Below are 19,093 nucleotides of genomic sequence, written 5' to 3' on the forward strand. Positions count from 1 at the left end.
GAAGGCAGCAGGTCTTGGGAGAGTCGGGCGGTGCTGGCTGTCCCCACAGCCACTTTGGATCATGGGAAGCATTAGGAAACTTTCACAACTGGCCCAGGCCAAGCCAGGAGAGAGGCCGGGAGGCAAAGTATGGACTTACAAGAGTAATTCTTTACTCGTGTGCATGAGGTGTCCCATTCAAACTGGGGCACCCCGAACACGGCTTTACACGAGGTTCTCAGACCTCAACATGATTTGACCAATCCCTCTTTAACTCAGAGATACTATTATTTTGCAAAGCAGCTGCAATTCTATGGCATCACGTGGCATCACGTCCCACCTGCCGCGTTCTTGATGTAAACGACCCTGGAGCTGGTCTCGCTACCGGTTACTTATCGGTGCTGCCAGGCAACGGGGGGGTTTCACAGAGGTGTTAGAGGGGCTCGGAGGCAGGCATGGTAGTCTGCGATTGGGGCATTCAGAGCACGTGAGTAAGGGACAGGATCCAGGAGAAGTCCAGGAGGCCAAGTTGAGCCACCCACCCAGCCACCTGCATCAGAACCAGTGCCACCAGGAAAGCGCCTAAGTATTAGCAGCTGGAGCGTCTGTCCTGAGAGGCACCGAAGCACCTGTCTGCTGCCCAGACAGTTTCTCTAGAGAAGCTTGCTGCCCACCAGGAGTTCACAGTCGTGACATCACCGAGAGGCTGCCAAGCCTGCTGAAGCCTACAGGTTATCGTCCACTCCTACTATGCAATGTAAGGTCTAGTGATGCTGTGACGAGGCAGCTGAGGACCATCAAATCAAACTGTAGCCCCGCGGAGCAATGCTAAAAGAATCAGGAGCGCAGGTGGTGTTCTCCTCCATCCTCCCAGGCAGAGGAGGGGCTTCAGCAAGGAGGAGACATGCTGAATAGAAGAGTGCCTGGCTGCGTAGCTGGGGCTCAAGGTTTTGGCTTCCATCATCGTGGATCTACCCTTGAGAAGCTGCGTCTCTTGGGAGCTGGGGACATTCACCTGACCTCATACTGCAGGGCAGGAGAGGGCAGAATGCGGGACACCGAAACGGAAGGGAAATGCCTGCACAGCGGCCCTCTGACGAGAGCGGCAGCATCCTCCTCTCAGTGGTCTATCCCAGCGCAGCGGCCGCTGAAGACCACAGTGGCTGCAAGATGATAGTCACCCTGCTTCCCCTTCACACTTTCACGGCCACGGTGGCAATGCCACACGGGCTCAGAAACTCCCTGGCAGCTGCGGCTGGGCAGGGACCAAGCGGGAGGCACCGCTGATGTGCCTCCACGTGTTCACTGGGGTCCGGCTGGAGAATCTGCCCGTGCCAGACACTCCCCAGGGAGCTGGTACCGCAGAAGTGAACATGCTGGACATGGAGAAGACGGTGCTCTCTCGGCAGCGGGAGTTGCCTGCTGGGGAACGTCCACCCGCACCCCGTCATGCCCCTTGGGAAACATCTCTTTGGAAGCAATGTCCTCTCGCAGTGGCACAGCAGCACAGAGATCCTGCCGTGGAGAGGCCCCGTCCCGCCACCAGGATATCGGGAGATATACCACCCCGCACCCGCTGCTGTCCCAAAGGCACCAAGAGCACACCCTCGACCACAAGCACAGTGGTCAGCACCAAGGGAGCCGCCTGGGTCAAAAGCTGTGAGCGTCTGACAAGCCTTTGACGCCATTTCCCACAGCATTCTGCTGAGAAACGAGCTGCTTATGGCTTGGACGGCTGCACTCTTTGCGGGGCCAAAAGCTGGCTGGGTGGCCAGGCCTAAGGAGTGGTAGCGAAAGGAGTTAAATCCAGCTGGTGGCCAGCCACAAGCGGTGTTCCCCAGGGCTCAGTCCCAGGGCCAGTTCTGTTTAATCTCTTTCTCGACGATCTGGACGGGGGCCTTGAGTGCTCCCTCAGTAAGTTTGCAGGCGACAGCAAGCTGGGCAGGAGCGTTCATCTGCTTGAAGACAGAAAGGCTCTGCAGGGGGGTGTGGACAGGCTGGGTTGATGTCCAAAGCCAATTCCATGAGGTTCAACAAGGCTCAGTGCCAGGCCCTGCACTCGGGCCACAGCAACCCCACGCCACCCTACAGGCCTGGGGCAGAGTGGCTGGGAAGCTGCCTGGAGGAAAAGGCCCTGGGGGTGTTGGTCAGCGGCCGGCTGCATATGAGCCAGCAGTGTGGCCAGGTGGCCAGGAAGGCCAAGAGCGCCCTGGCCTGTGTCAGAAATAGTGCGGCCAGCAGGGCTAGGGAATGATGGTCCCCCTGTGCTCGGCACTGCTGAGGCCGCACCTCGAGCAGCGCGATCAGTTTTGGGCCCCTCACTACAAGAAAAATACTGAGGTGCTGGAGCGCGTCCAAAGATGAGCAGCGAAGCTGGTGAAGGTTCTGGAGCTACAAGTGTGACGAGGAGCGGCTGAGGGAACTGGGGTGTTGAGCCTGGAGAAAAGGAGGCTGAGGGGAGACCTTAGCGCTCTCTGCAGCTGCCTGAAAGGAGGTTGTGGCGAGGTGCATGTCGGTCTCTTGTCCCACGTAACAAGCGCTAGGACAAGAGGAAAAGGCCCCAGGTTGCACCAGGGGACGTTTAGATTGATACTGGGAAAGATTTCTTCACCAAAACGGTTGTCAAGCACTGGGGGAGGCTGCCCAGGGAAGTGGTGGAGGCACCATCCCTGGAGGTAGTTAAAAGACGCGCAGACGTGGCGCACCGCAGCATGGCTTATTGGTGGACTTGGCAGTGCTGGGTTTGCGGTTGGACTCGGTGATCTTAAAGGCCTTCTCCAACCTAAACGACTCTCTGATTCTATATGACAATACGTCCAAACTATAGCAGCGTGCGTATCACATGGCAAGCGGCTGTGAAGGAAATTAACTCTAGCCCAGCCTCAAGGAGTACACCAGGGCAGCTGTGAGCCGCTGAGGCGGGCTGGGGCCAAAGGCCGGGCTGGCCGGTGGCCGTGCCTGTGATGCGCTCTGGTGATGTCAGATGTCACAATGGGGACAGTTACCAGGGGCGGCAGCAGGCCTGGGATGTCAGATGTCACAATGGGGACAGTTACCAGGGGCGCCAGCAGGCCTGGGCCAGCCGTGAGTGCACACGTGGCGGGAGGCTGGGCTGGACGAGGGCTGGGGGAGAAAGGCTGGCCCCCGCGGGTGGGCTCTCACCCTGCCTTCTCATTTCAGCCTTGAATGCTTTGTCTGCCTCGGGAGTCCATGTTACGTTGATTCGGGTTGTGCTCAGCGGATCACATAAAGGCTTTGCAGGTAGTCCATACTGATATAGCCATAGACGACACGAATCTGTCGTTCCTAGAAAGGTTCGTAGATCTCTCACCGTTTCCAGTCTGGGTGTCTGGCAGACAGCCTCCTTCCTTGTTCTTCCCAGGGAGCGTTGCCCAGCGGAGACTTCGTATCCCAGGTATGCCGCTTTTTCTTGCACCAGCTGTGCTTTCTGTTGGGAGACTCTATAGCCACTTAAACCCAAGAAGTTTACAAGAGAGATCGTCCGTTGTACACATTCTTCTTCTGTTTCGGTCGCTATTAATAAGTCATCTCCAGATTGTAGAAGAACGCCATCTCCCAGTGGCTGTTGCCATTGTTCCAATTCTTTGGCTAGTTGGTTACCAAACAAAGTGGGACTATTTTTAAATCCCTGTGGTAAAACCGTCCAGCTTAGCTGCATCTTTCTCCCTCTGTTGAGAGACTCCCATTCAAAAGCAAAAAGCTTTTGACTTTCCTGAGCTCGGGGTAGACAGAAAAAGGCATCTTTTAAGTCTAACACTGTAACCCAAATCAAGTTATCCTTAATTTTGTTAAAAGCATATATGGGTTTGCTACTACGGGGTGCAAAGTTTTAGTTATTTCACCCTGCATCGAGGGCCCAGCCGCTGGCGGGAGCGCCTTGGGCAGGGCATGGGGACGCCCGGGTGCTGGGGCTGGGCGCAGGCCTTGCTGCCGCCCAGCTGGCTCACCCCTCTCCTGCCTGCCCCCAGCTCCCTGCGGCTCCCACAGCCAGCTCCCTCCTGCCCAGCCCCACTGAAGCCCTTCTCTCTCTCCTCCTGCAGGCCATGGCTGCAACATTCTTCTATTGGTTGGTAGTAAGCCTCATCCAGCCACAGATGGTTGGTGATGAGCTGGATGATGCCATGCATGAGCGCATGCAGCAGCGTGCCCAGCAGCTGAACCAGGAGATGTCTCGGCTGCTGCAGGAGCTGGAGCAGAAGAGCGGCTTTACCTGGGGAGCCCTGCTCTCGGCTGCCTGGCAGCACTGGTTGGTTATGGGCCATTGTTGCACCCCTGGTCCTGTGCTTAGTGCTGTGGTGCTGTCCCAGCTAAAGCAGCCATGAGCCAGAGAGCAGCAGCAAGGAGGGCAGCTCCCAAAACAAGGCGTGTAAGGAGGACCAAGAAGAGAAACCCAGTGTTGCGCTGGATGTGGCAAGTTTCGACCAAGTGCCCCCCCCAAAACGGTCTGTGATGCTGCAGGCAGCTGATGAATGCTCTGTGTCTGCCAAAAACTCTCCAGGACCAGTTTCGTGCCACGACTGAAGCCAGCCATCAGTGTGGGCATTGCCTTACAAGACTGGATTCCCCACAACACTTACGCTGTCTACCGCTTGCTCGTGCCCCTGGAGCGCCCCCAAGGACATGCCTTCCACATGGAGAGGGGCACCGCAGAGGGGGAGCTGCTGAGGAACCCCATGCTCCGCGTAGAGCTGAAGTGCACATGCGGGCAGGAGCAGCTGGTGGAGGGCGCGCTGTGCTTCATCCACCACCCCAAGGAGCAGCTGATCGGAAACATCAGGGTGCCAGCCTCCTAGGCACCCTCTGCTACTGGCCCCCTACCTGGACATGGAGGAAACCACCCGCTGGTTCCAGATATTGCTAAAAGCAGCCTGGCAGCGTTTGCCTAAGTCGGAACACTGCGGTCTGACAGTGCTGCCCTCCAGGCGCTCCTGCAAGGTCCGGCTGATGTCCGGTTCCAAAGCTGCCCTCCTGACTGAGATGATGTTTGGGTTTGCAGCAGGATGACACGGACATCTTCCTGAGCATCAGGTAGGCAGAGGCCACTGGTTGCCAGCAGCAGGACGCAGCCAGAGAGCTGTTGCTATGGGAGAGGTTCAGTTCTTCATGCACAGGGCCAGTCCTCAAGACACTCCCCGGAGAGCTGGTGCTGCACAACGGAGCGCATCGGACACGCACAACACACTGCTCTGTTTGCAACGGCAATGCTGCCGCACCTTTCCTCACAGCAAAAGCGCACTGTGGGGCGCGGGGCCCGATGCAGCGGAAGGGACCGATGCAAGGAGCCTTGGTGAGGAGCTGGATGAGTCCACGCGAGAGTGCATGCAGCAGCACTTTTCATGAAGTTAAGCACGAAGAACACCGTTGCGGTGGAACTAGGTGGTGACGCAAGTGGAGGCAGACTGAGAAGAAACACTATGCCTACGTGGCTGGGTTCGGACAAATGGAAAAATGCCTTTTATTGTTTATATAAATTGTATATAAATATCTTCGATAGTACATGTGTCAGACCCTGACATGCTTTCTGTGTCCTTCTTGTTTGCTATTTGCTGTTGCTGTAGGTGCCCGTATGCTACGGTTCTAAGTTCCGGTTCTTCACATCCTGTTTACATACCTGACAATTTGGGGCTGTCTGAAAGGTACACGGCTAAGGTCTTTAAAGCAACTAGCTCGTCTGCAGACCCCACTACAGACCCCAGCAATCTTCATACAGGGCAGTGTGCTACAGCACAATTTTGTCATTCTGTTTACCTCCAGCATGTGTGGTGAGTGGGCACATGGCAGGAGATACTCCCTTTTTATCTTGGTGGTTTTCAAATAAGGAAAGAAAAAAAGAATTAAAAGCAACAGAAACCCACCCTTGGGCTGCTGTGGGAGGGCCAGGCCAGAAGGCAGCAGGTCTTGGGAGAGTCGGGCGGTGCTGGCTGTCCCCACAGCCACTTTGGATCATGGGAAGCATTAGGAAACTTCACAACTGGCCCAGGCCAAGCCAGGAGAGAGGCCGGGAGGCAAAGTATGGACTTACAAGGTAATTCTTACTCGTGCGCATGAGGTGTCCCATTCAAACTGGGGCACCCCGAACACGGCTTTACACGAGGTTTCTCAGACCTCAACATGATTTGACCAATCCCTCTTTAACTCAGAGATACTATTATTTGCAAAGCAGCTGCAATTCTATGGCATCACGTGGCATCACGTCCCACCTGCCGCGTTCTTGATGTAAACACCCTGGAGCTGGTCTCGCTACGTTACTTATCGGTGCTGCCAGGCAACGGGGGGGTTTCACAGAGGTGTTAGAGGGGCTCGGAGGCAGGCATGGTAGTCTGCGATTGGGGCATTCAGAGCACGTGAGTAAGGGACAGGATCCAGGAGAAGTCCAGGAGGCCAAGTTGAGCCACCCACCCAGCCACCTGCATCAGAACCATGCCCCAGGAAAGCGCCTAAGTATTAGCAGCTGGAGCGTCTGTCCTGAGAGGCACCGAAGCACCTGTCTGCTGCCCAGACAGTTTCTCTAGAGAAGCTGCTGCCCACCAGGAGTTCACAGTCGTGACATCACCGAGAGGCTGCCAAGCCTGCTGAAGCCTACAGGTTATCGTCCACTCCTACTATGCAATGTAAGGTCTAGTGATGCTGTGACGAGGCAGCTGAGGACCATCAAATCAAACTGTAGCCCCGCGGAGCAATGCTAAAAGAATCAGGAGCGCAGGTGGTGTTCTCCTCCATCCTCCCAGGCAGAGGGCTTCAGCAAGGAGGAGACATGCTGAATAGAAGAGTGCCTGGCTGCGTAGCTGGGCTCAAGGTTTGGCTTCCATCATCGTGGATCTACCCTTGAGAAGCTGCGTCTCTTGGGAGCTGGGGACATTCACCTGACCTCATACCGCAGGGCAGGAGAGGGCAGAATGCGGACACCGAAACGGAAGGGAAATGCCTGCACGCGGCCCCTGACGAGAGCGGCAGCATCCTCCTCTCAGTGGTCTATCCCAGCGCGCGCCGCTGAAGACCACAGTGGCTGCAAAGATGATAGTCACCCTGCTTCCCCTTCACACTTTCACGGCCACGGTGGCAATGCCACACAGGCTCAGAAACTCCCTGGCAGCTGCGGCTGGGCAGGGACCAAGCGGGAGGCACCGCTGATGTGCCTCCACGTGTTCACTGGGTCCGGCTGGAGAATCTGCCCGTGCCAGACACTCCCCAGGGAGCTGGTACCGCAGAATTGAACATGCTGGACATGGAGAAGACGGTGCTCTCTCGGCAGCGGGAGTTGCCTGCTGGGAAACGTCCACCCGCACCCGTCATGCCCTTGGGAAACATCTCTTTGGAAGCAATGTCCTCTCGCAGTGGCACAGCAGCACAGAGACCTGCCGTGGAGAGGCCCCGTCCCGCCACCAGGATATCGGAGATATACCACCCCGCACCCGCTGCTGTCCCAAAGGCACAAGAGCACACCCTCGACCACAACACAGTGGTCAGCACCAAGGGAGCCGCCTGGCTCAAAAGCTGTGAGCGTCTGACAAGCCTTTGACGCCATTTCCCACAGCATCTGCTGAGAACGAGCTGCTTAGGCTTGGACGGCTGCACTCTTTGCGGGGCCAAAAGCTGGCTGGGTGGCCATGAGCCTAGTGGTAGCGAAAGGAGTTAAATCCAGCTGGTGGCCAGCCACAAGCGGTGTTCCCCAGGGCTCAGTCCCAGGCCAGTTCTGTTTAATCTCTCTTCGACGATCTGGACGGGGGCCTTGAGTGCTCCCTCAGTAAGTTTGCAGGCGACACCAAGCTGGGCGGCAGTCTTCTCATGAAGACAGATCTTGTGAAGACAGGCTGGGTGTAGTCCAAAGCCAATTCCATGAGGTTCAACAAGGCTCAGTGCCAGGCCCTGCACTCGGCCACAGCAACCCCACGCCACCCTACAGGCCTGGGCAAGTGGCTGGGAAGCTGCCTGGAGGAAAAGGCCCTGGGGGTTGGTCACGGCCGGCTGCATATGAGCCAGCAGTGTGGCCAGGTGGCCAGGAAGGCCAAGAGCGCCCTGGCCTGTGTCAGAAATAGTGCGGCCACAGGCTAGGGAATGATGTCCCCCTGTGCTCGGCACTGCTGAGGCCGCACCTCGAGCAGCGCGATCATTTTGGGCCCCCACTACAAAAAAATACTGAGGTGCTGGAGCGCGTCCAAAGATGAGCAGCGAAGCTGGTGAAGGTTCTGGAGCACAGTGTGACGAGAGCGGCTGAGGGAACTGGGGTGTTGAGCCGGAGAAAAGGAGGCTGAGGGGAGACCTTAGCGCTCTCTGCAGCTGCCTGAAAGGAGGTTGTGGCGAGGTGCATGTCGGTTCTTGTCCCACGTAACAAGCGCTAGGACAAGAGGAAAAGGCCCCAGGTTGCACCAGGGACGTTTAGATTGATACTGGGAAAGATTTCTTCACCAAAACGGTTGTCAAGCACTGGGGGAGGCTGCCCAGGGAAGTGGTGGAGGCACCATCCCTGGAGGTAGTTAAAAGACGCGTAGACGTGGCGCACCGCAGCATGGGTTATTGGTGGACTTGGCAGTGCTGGGTTTGCGGTTGGACTCGGTGATCTTAAAGGCCTTCTCCAACCTAAACGACTCTCTGATTTATATGACAATACGTCCAAACTATAGCAGCGTGCGTATCACATGGCAAGCGGCTGTGAAGGAAATTAACTCTAGCCCAGCCTCAAGGAGTACACCAGGGCAGCTGTGAGCCGCTGAGGCGGGCTGGGGCCAAAGGCCGGGCTGGCCGGTGGCCGTCTGTTGTTACCGGCAGCAGGCCTGGGATGTCAGATGTCACAATGGGGACAGTTACCAGGGGCGCCAGCAGGCCTGGGCCAGCCGTGAGTGCACACGTGGGAGGCTGGGCTGGACGAGGGCTGGGGGAGAAAGGCTGGCCCCCGCGGGTGGGCTCTCACCCTGCCTTCTCATTTCAGCCTTGAATGCTTTGTCTGCCTCGGGAGTCCATGTTACGTTGATTCGGGTTGTGCTCAGCGGATCAGATAAAGGCTTTGCAGGTAGTCCATACTGATATAGCCATAGACGACACGAACCTGTCGTTCCTAGAAAGGTTCGTAGATCTCTCACCGTTTCCAGTCTGGGTGTCTGGCAGACAGCCTCCTTCCTTGTTCTTCCCAGGGAGCGTTGCCCAGCGGAGACTTCGTATCCCAGGTATGCCGCTTTTTCTTGCACCAGCTGTGCTTTCTGTTGGGAGACTCTATAGCCACTTAAACCCAAGAAGTTTACAAGAGAGATCGTCCGTTGTACACATTCTTCTTCTGTTTCGGTCGCTATTAATAAGTCATCTCCAGATTGTAGAAGAACGCCATCTCCCAGTGGCTGTTGCCATTGTTCCGATTCTTTGGCTAGTTGGTTACCAAACAAAGTGGGACTATTTTTAAATCCCTGTGGTAAAACCGTCCAGCTTAGCTGCATCTTTCTCCCTCTGTTGAGAGACTCCCATTCAAAAGCAAAAAGCTTTTGACTTTCCTGAGCTCGGGGTAGACAGAAAAAGGCATCTTTTAAGTCTAACACTGTAACCAAATCAAGTTATCCTCAATTTTGTTAAAAGCGTATATGGGTTTGCTACTACGGGGTGCAAGTTTTAGTTATTTCACCCTGCATCGAGGGCCCAGCCGCTGGCTGGAGCGCCTTGGGCAGGGCATGGGGACGCCAGGGTGCTGGGGACTGGGCGCAGGCCTTGCTGCAGCCCAGCTGGCTCACCCCCTCTCCTGCCTGCCCCCAGCTCCCTGCGGCTCCCACAGCCAGCTCCCTCCTGCCCAGCCCCACTGAAGCCCTTCTCTCTCTCCTCCTGCAGGCCATGGCTGCAACATTCTTCTATGGTTGGTAGTAAGCCTCATCCAGCCACAGATGGTTGGTGATGAGCTGGATGATGCCATGCAATGAGCGCATGCAGCAGCGTGCCCAGCAGCTGAACCAGGAGATGTCTCGGCTGCTGCAGGAGCTGGAGCAGAAAGAGCGGCTTTACCTGGGGAGCCCTGCTCTCGGCTGCCTGGCAGCTATCTGGTGTTATCGGGCCATTGCTTGCACCCCTGGTCCTGTGCTTTATGCTGTGGTGCTGTCCCAGCAAAAGCAGCCATCAGCCAGAGAGCAGCAGCAAGGAGGGCAGCTCCCAAACAAGGCGTGTAAGGAGGACCAAGAAGAGAAACCCAGTGTTGCGCTGGATGTGGCAAGTTTCGACAAGTGCCCCCCGAAACGGTCTGTGATGCTGCAGCAGCTGATGAATGCTCTGTGTCTGCCAAGAACTCTCCAGGACCAGTTTTCCTGTCCACGACTGAAGCCAGCCATCATGTGGGCATTGCCTTACAAGACTGGATTCCCCACAACACTTACGCTGTCTACCGCTTGCTCGTGCCCCTGGAGCGCCCACCAAGGACATGCCTTCCACATGGAGAGGGCACCAGCAGAGGGGGAAGCTGCTGAGGAACCCATGCTCCGCGTAGAGCTGAAGTGCACCTGCGGGCAGGAGCAGCTGGTGGAGGGCGCGCTGTGCTTCATCCACCACCCCAAGGAGCAGCTGATGGAAAATCAGGGTGCCAGCCTCCTAGGCACCCTCTGCACTGGCCCCTACCTGGACATGGAGGAAACCACCCGCTGGTTCCAGATATTGCTAAAAGCAGCCTGGCAGCGTTTGCCTAAGTCGGAACACTGCGGTCTGACAGTGCTGCCCTCCAGGCGCTCCTGCAAGGTCCGGCTGATGGTCCGGTTCCAAAGCTGCCCTCCTGACTGAGATGATGTTTGGGTTGCAGCAGGATGACACGGACATCTTCCTGATCATCAGGTAGGCAGAGGCCACTGTTGCCAGCAGCAGGACGCAGCCAGAGAGCTGTGCTATGGGAGAGGTTCAGTTCTTCATGCACAGGGCAGTCCTCAAGACACTCCCCGGAGAGCTGGTGCTGCACAACGGAGCGCATCGGACACGCACAACACACTGCTCTGTTTGCAACGGCAATTGCTGCCGCACCTTTCCTCCACAGCAAAAGCGCACTGTGGGGCGCGGGGCCCGATGCAGCGGAAGGGACCGATGCAAGGAGCCTTGGTGAGGAGCTGGATGAGGCCACGCGAGAGTGCATGCAGCAGCACTTTTCATGAAGTTAAGCACGAAGAAACACCGTTGCGGTGGAACTTAGGTGGTGACGCAAGTGGAGGCAGACTGAGAAACACTATGCCTACGTGGCTGGGTTCGGACAAAATGGAAAAATGCCTTTTATTGTTTATATAAATTGTATATAAATATCTTCGATAGTACATGTGTCAGACCCTGACAGGCTTTCTGTGTCCTTCTTGTTTGCTATTTGCTGTTGCTGTAGGTGCCCGTATGCTACGGTTCTAAGTTCCGGTTCTTCACATCCTGTTTACATACCTGACAATTTGGGGCTGTCTGAAAGGTACACGGCTAAGTCTTTAAAGCAACTAGCTCGTCTGCAGACCCACTACAGACCCCAGCATCTTCATACAGGGCAGTGTGCTACAGCACAATTTTGTCATCTGTTTACCTCCAGCATGTGGTGTGAGTGGGCACATGGCAGGAGATACTCCCTTTTTATCTGGTGGTTTTCAAATAAGGAAAGAAAAAAGAATTAAAAGCAACAGAAACCCACCCTTGGCTGCATGTGGGAGGGCCAGGCCAGAAGGCAGCAGGTCTTGGGAGAGTCGGGCGGTGCTGGCTGTCCCCACAGCCACTTTGGATCATGGGAAGCATTAGGAAACTTTCACAACTGGCCCAGGCCAAGCCAGGAGAGAGGCCGGGAGGCAAAGTATGGACTTACAAGAGTGATTCTTTACTCGTGCGCATGAGGTGTCCCATTCAAACTGGGGCACCCCGAACACGGCTTTACACGAGGTTCTCAGACCTCAACATGATTGACCAATCCCTCTTTAACTCAGAGATACTATTATTTTGCAAAGCAGCTGCAATTCTATGGCATCACGTGGCATCACGTCCCACCTGCCGCGTTCTTGATGTAAACGACCCTGGAGCTGGTCTCGCTACCGTTACTTATCGGTGCTGCCAGGCAACGGGGGGGTTTCACAGAGGTGTTAGAGGGGCTCGGAGGCAGGCATGGTAGTCTGCGATTGGGGCATTCAGAGCACGTGAGTAAGGGACAGGATCCAGGAGAAGTCCAGGAGGCCAAGTTGAGCCACCCACCCAGCCACCTGCATCAGAACCAGTGCCACCAGGAAAGCGCCTAAGTATTAGCAGCTGGAGCGTCTGTCCTGAGAGGCACCGAAGCACCTGTCTGCTGCCCAGACAGTTTCTCTAGAGAAGCTTGCTGCCACCAGGAGTTCACAGTCGTGACGTCACCGACAGGCTGCCAAGCCTGCTGAAGCCTACAGGTTATCGTCCACTCCTACTATGCAATGTAAGGTCTAGTGATGCTGTGACGAGGCAGCTGAGGACCATCAAATCAAACTGTAGCCCCGCGGAGCAATGCTAAAAGAATCAGGAGCGCAGGTGGTGTTCTCCTCCATCCTCCCAGGCAGAGGAGGGGCTTCAGCAAGGAGGAGACATGCTGAATAGAAGAGTGCCTGGCTGCGTAGCTGGGGCTCAAGGTTTTGGCTTCCATCATCGTGGATCTACCCTTGAGAAGCTGCGTCTCTTGGGAGCTGGGGACATCACCTGACCTCATACCGCAGGGCAGGAGAGGGCAGAATGCGGGACACCGAAACGGAAGGGAAATGCCTGCACCGCGGCCCTCTGACGAGAGCGGCAGCATCCTCCTCTCAGTGGTCTATCCCAGCGCAGCGGCCGCTGAAGACCACAGTGGCTGCAAAGATGATAGTCACCCTGCTTCCCCTTCACACTTTCACGGCCACGGTGGCAATGCCACACAGGCTCAGAAACTCCCTGGCAGCTGCGGCTGGGCAGGGACCAAGCGGGAGGCACCGCTGATGTGCCTCCACGTGTTCACTGGGGTCCGGCTGGAGAATCTGCCGTGCCAGACACTCCCCAGGGAGCTGGTACCGCAGAAGTGAACATGCTGGACATGGAGAAGACGGTGCTCTCTCGGCAGCGGGAGTTGCCTGCTGGGAAACGTCCACCCGCACCCCGTCATGCCCCTTGGGAAACATCTCTTTGGAAGCAATGTCCTCTCGCAGTGGCACAGCAGCACAGAGATCCTGCCGTGGAGAGGCCCCGTCCCGCCACCAGGATATCGGGAGATATACCACCCCGCACCCGCTGCTGTCCCAAAGGCACCAAGAGCACACCCTCGACCACAAGCACAGTGGTCAGCACCAAGGGAGCCGCCTGGGCTCAAAAGCTGTGAGCGTCTGACAAGCCTTTGACGCCATTTCCCACAGCATTCTGCTGAGAAACGAGCTGCCTTATTGGCGTGGACGGCTGCACTCTTTGCGGGGCCAAAAGCTGGCTGGGTGGCCAGGCCTAAGGAGTGGTAGCGAAAGGAGTTAAATCCAGCTGGTGGCCAGCCACAAGCGGTGTTCCCCAGGGCTCAGTCCCAGGGCCAGTTCTGTTTAATCTCTTTCTCGACGATCTGGACGGGGGCCTTGAGTGCTCCCTCAGTAAGTTTGCAGGCGACAGCCAAGCTGGGGCAGGAGCGTTCATCTGCTTGAAGACAGAAAGGCTCTGCAGGGGGGTGTGGACAGGCTGGGTTGATGTCCAAAGCCAATTCCATGAGGTTCAACAAGGCTCAGTGCCAGGCCCTGCACTCGGGCCACAGCAACCCCACGCCACCCTACAGGCCTGGGGCAGAGTGGCTGGGAAGCTGCCTGGAGGAAAAAGGCCCTGGGGGTGTTGGTCAGCGGCCGGCTGCAATATGAGCCAGCAGTGTGGCCAGGTGGCCAGGAAGGCCAAGAGCGCCCTGGCCTGTGTCAGAATAGTGCGGCCAGCAGGGCTAGGAATGATGGTCCCCCTGTGCTCGGCACTGCTGAGGCCGCACCTCGAGCAGCGCGATCAGTTTTGGGCCCCTCACTACAAGAAAAATACTGAGGTGCTGGAGCGCGTCCAAAGATGAGCAGCGAGCTGGTGAAGGTTCTGGAGCAAGTGTGACGAGGAGCGGCTGAGGGAACTGGGGTGTTGAGCCTGGAGAAAAGGAGGCGGGGAGACCTTAGCGCTCTCTGCAGCTGCCTGAAAGGAGGTTGTGGCGAGGTGCATGTCGGTCTCTTGTCCCACGTAACAAGCGCTAGGACAAGAGGAAAAGGCCCCAGGTTGCACCAGGGGACGTTTAGATTGATACTGGGAAAGATTTCTTCACCAAAACGGTTGTCAAGCACTGGGGAGGCTGCCCAGGGAAGTGGTGGAGGCACCATCCCTGGAGGTAGTTAAAAGACGCGTAGACGTGGCGCACCGCAGCATGGGTTATTGGTGGACTTGGCAGTGCTGGGTTTGCGGTTGGACTCGGTGATCTTAAAGGCCTTCTCCAACCTAAACGACTCTCTGATTCTATATGACAATACGTCCAAACTATAGCAGCGTGCGTATCACATGGCAAGCGGCTGTGAAGGAAATTAACTCTAGCCCAGCCTCAAGGAGTACACCAGGGCAGCTGTGAGCCGCTGAGGCGGGCTGGGGCCAAAGGCCGGGCTGGCCGGTGGCCGTGCCTGTGATGCGCTCTGGTGATGTCAGATGTCACAATGGGGACAGTTACCAGGGGCGCCAGCAGGCCTGGGCCAGCCGTGAGTGCACACGTGGTGGGAGGCTGGGCTGGACGAGGGCTGGGGGAGAAAGGCTGGCCCCCGCGGGTGGGCTCTCACCCTGCCTTCTCATTTCAGCCTTGAATGCTTTGTCTGCCTCGGGAGTCCATGTTACGTTGATTCGGGTTGTGCTCAGCGGATCACATAAAGGCTTTGGGTAGTCCATACTGATATAGCCATAGACGACACGAACCTGTCGTTCCTAGAAAGGTTCGTAGATCTCTCACCGTTTCCAGTCTGGGTGTCTGGCAGACAGCCTCCTTCCTTGTTCTTCCCAGGGAGCGTTGCCCAGCGGAGACTTCGTATCCCAGGTATGCCGCTTTTCTTGCACCAGCTGTGCTTTCTGTTGGGAGACTCTATAGCCACTTAAACCCAAGAAGTTTACAAGAGAGATCGTCCGTTGTACACATTCTTCTTCTGTTTCGGTCGCTATTAATAAGTCATCTCCAGATTGTAGAAGAACGCCATCTCCCAGTGGCTGTTGCCATTGTTCCATTCTTTGGCTAGTTGGTTACCAAACAAAGTGGGACTATTTTTAAATCCCTGTGGTAAAACCGTCCAGCTTAGCTGCATCTTTCTCCCTCTGTTGAGAGACTCCCATTCAAAAGCAAAAGCTTTTGACTTTCCTGAGCTCGGGGTAGACAGAAAAAGGCATCTTTTAAGTCTAACACTGTAACCCAAATCAAGTTATCCTAATTTTGTTAAAAGCATATATGGGTTTGCTACTACGGGGTGCAAAGTTTTAGTTATTTCACCCTGCATCGAGGGCCCAGCCGCTGGCGGGAGCGCCTTGGGCAGGGCATGGGGACGCCCGGGTGCTGGGGCTGGGCGCAGGCCTTGCTGCCGCCCAGCTGGCTCACCCCCTCTCCTGCCTGCCCCCAGCTCCCTGCGGCTCCCACAGCCAGCTCCCTCCTGCCCAGCCCACTGAAGCCCTTCTCTCTCTCCTCCTGCAGGCCATGGCTGCAACATTTTCTATTGGTTGGTAGTAAGCCTCATCCAGCCACAGATGGTTGGTGATGAGCTGGATGATGCCATGCATGAGCGCATGCAGCAGCGTGCCCAGCAGCTGAACCAGGAGATGTCTCGGCTGCTGCAGGAGCTGGAGCAGAAGAGCGGCTTTACCTGGGAGCCCTGCTCTCGGCTGCCTGGCAGCACTGGTGGTTATGGGCCATTGTTGCACCCCTGGTCCTGTGCTTAGTGCTGTGGTGCTGTCCCAGCTAAAGCAGCCATGAGCCAGAGAGCAGCAGCAAGGAGGGCAGCTCCCAAAACAAGGCGTGTAAGGAGGACCAAGAAGAGAAACCCAGTGTTGCGCTGGATGTGGCAAGTTTCGACCAAGTGCCCCCCGAAACGGTCTGTGATGCTGCAGCAGCTGATGAATGCTCTGTGTCTGCCAAAAACTCTCCAGGACCAGTTTCGTGCCACGACTGAAGCCAGCCATCATGTGGGCATTGCCTTACAAGACTGGATTCCCCACAACACTTACGCTGTCTACCGCTTGCTCGTGCCCCTGGAGCGCCCCCAAGGACATGCCTTCCACATGGAGAGGGGCACCGCAGAGGGGGAGCTGCTGAGGAACCCCATGCTCCGCGTAGAGCTGAAGTGCACATGCGGGCAGGAGCAGCTGGTGGAGGGCGCGCTGTGCTTCATCCACCACCCAAGGAGCAGCTGATGGAAATCAGGGTGCCAGCCTCCTAGGCACCCTCTGCACTGGCCCCTACCTGGACATGGAGGAAACCACCCGCTGGTTCCAGATATTGCTAAAAAGCAGCCTGCAGCGTTTGCCTAAGTCGGAACACTGCGGTCTGACAGTGCTGCCCTCAGGCGCTCCTGCAAGGTCCGGCTGATGTCCGGTTCCAAAGCTGCCCTCCTGACTGACATGATGTTTGGGTTGCAGCAGGATGACACGGACATCTTCCTGAGCATCAGGTAGGCAGAGGCCACTGTTGCCAGCAGCAGGACGCAGCCAGAGAGCTGTGCTATGGGAGAGGTTCAGTTCTTCATGCACAGGGCCAGTCCTCAAGACACTCCCCGGAGAGCTGGTGCTGCACAATGGAGCGCATCGGACACGCACAACACACTGCTCTGTTTGCAACGGCAATTGCTGCCGCACCTTTCCTCCACAGCAAAAGCGCACTGTGGGGCGCGGGGCCCGATGCAGAAGGGACCGATGCAAGGAGCCTTGGTGAGGAGCTGGATGAGTCCACGCGAGAGTGCATGCAGCAGCACTTTTCATGAAGTTAAGCACGAAGAAACACCGTTGCGGTGGAACTTAGGTGGTGACGCAAGTGGAGGCAGACTGAGAAACACTATGCCTACGTGGCTGGGTTCGGACAAAATGGAAAAATGCCTTTTATTGTTTATATAATTGTATATAAATATCTTCGATAGTACATGTGTCAGACCCTGACAGGCTTTCTGTGTCCTTCTTGTTTGCTATTTGCTGTTGCTGTAGGTGCCCGTATGCTACGGTTCTAAGTTCCGGTTCTTCACATCCTGTTTACATACCTGACAATTTGGGGCTGTCTGAAAGGTACACGGCTAAGTCTTTAAAGCAACTAGCTCGTCTGCAGACCCACTACAGACCCCAGCAATCTTCATACAGGGCAGTGTGCTACAGCACAATTTTGTCATTCTGTTTACCTCCAGCATGTGGTGTGAGTGGGCACATGGCAGGAGATACTCCCTTTTTATCTTGGTGGTTTTCAAATAAGGAAAGAAAAAAAGAATTAAAAGCAACAGAAACCCACCCTTGGGCTGCCTGTGGGAGGGCCAGGCCAGAAGGCAGCAGGTCTTGGGAGAGTGGGCGGTGCTGGCTGTCCCCACAGCCACTTTGGATCATGGGAAGCATTAGGAAACTTTCACAACTGGCCCAGGCCAAGCCAGGAGAGAGGCCGGGAGGCAAAGTATGGACTTACAAGAGTAATTCTTTACTCGTGCGCATGAGGTGTCCCATTCAAACTGGGGCACCCCGAACACGGCTTTACGACGGTTCTCAGACCTCAACATGATTTGACCAATCCCTCTTTAACTCAGAGATACTATTATTTTGCAAAGCAGCTGCAATTCTATGGCATCACGTGGCATCACGTCCCACCTGCCGCGTTCTTGATGTAAACGACCCTGGAGCTGGTCTCGCTACGGTTACTTATCGGTGCTGCCAGGCAACGGGGGGTTTCACAGAGGTGTTAGAGGGGCTCGGAGGCAGGCATGGTAGTCTGCGATTGGGGCATTCAGAGCACGTGAGTAAGGGACAGGATCCAGGAGAAGTCCAGGAGGCCAAGTTGAGCCACCCACCCAGCCACCTGCATCAGAACCAGTGCCACCAGGAAAGCGCCTAAGTATTAGCAGCTGGAGCGTCTGTCCTGAGAAGGCACCGAAGCACCTGTCTGCTGCCCAGACAGTTTCTCTAGAGAAAGCTTGCTGCCCCACCAGGAGTTCACAGTCGTGCATCACCGAGAGGCTGCCAAGCCTGCTGAAGCCTAAGGTTAGTCCACTCCTACTATGCAATGTAAGGTCTAGTGATGCTGTGACGAGGCAGCTGAGGACCATCAAATCAAACTGTAGCCCCGCGGAGCAATGCTAAAAGAATCAGGAGCGCAGGTGGTTTCTCCTCCATCCTCCCAGGCAGAGGAGGGGCTTCAGCAAGGAGGAGACAGCTGAATAGAAGAGTGCCTGGCTGCGTAGCTGGGGCTCAAGGTTTTGGCTTCCATCATCGTGGATCTACCCTTGAGAAGCTGCGTCTCTTGGGAGCTGGGGACATTCACCTGACCTCATACTGCAGGGCAGGAGAGGGCAGAATGCGGGACACCGAAACGGAAGGGAAATGCCTGCACAGCGGCCCTCTGACGAGAGCGGCAGCATCCTCCTCTCAGTGGTCTATCCCAGCGCAGCGGCCGCTGAGACCACAGTGGCTGCAAAGATGATAGTCACCCTGCTTCCCCTTCACACTTTCACGGCCACGGTGGCAAATGCCACACGGGCTCAGAAACTCCCTGGCAGCTGCGCTGGGCAGGGACCAAGCGGGAGGCACCGCTGATGTGCCTCCACGTGTTCACTGGGGTCCGGCTGGAGAATCTGCCCGTGCCAGACACTCCCCAGGGAGCTGGTACCGCAGAAGTGAACATGCTGGACATGGAGAAGACGGTGCTCTCTCGGCAGCGGGAGTGCCTGCTGGGGAACGTCCACCCGCACCCGTCATGCCCTGGGAAACATCTCTTTGGAAGCAATGTCCTCTCGCAGTGGCACAGCAGCACAAGAGATCCTGCCGTGGAGAGGCCCCGTCCCGCCACCAGGATATCGGGAGATATACCCACCCCGCACCCGCTGCTGTCCCAAAGGCACCAAGAGCACACCTCGACCACAAGCACAGTGGTCAGCACCAAGGGAGCCGCCTGGGGTCAAAAGCTGTGAGCGTCTGACAAGCCTTTGAC

This window comes from Falco rusticolus, chromosome 7 (genome assembly GCF_015220075.1).
Source record: "Falco rusticolus isolate bFalRus1 chromosome 7, bFalRus1.pri, whole genome shotgun sequence".
In the NCBI taxonomy this organism is placed as follows: Eukaryota; Metazoa; Chordata; class Aves; order Falconiformes; family Falconidae; genus Falco; species Falco rusticolus.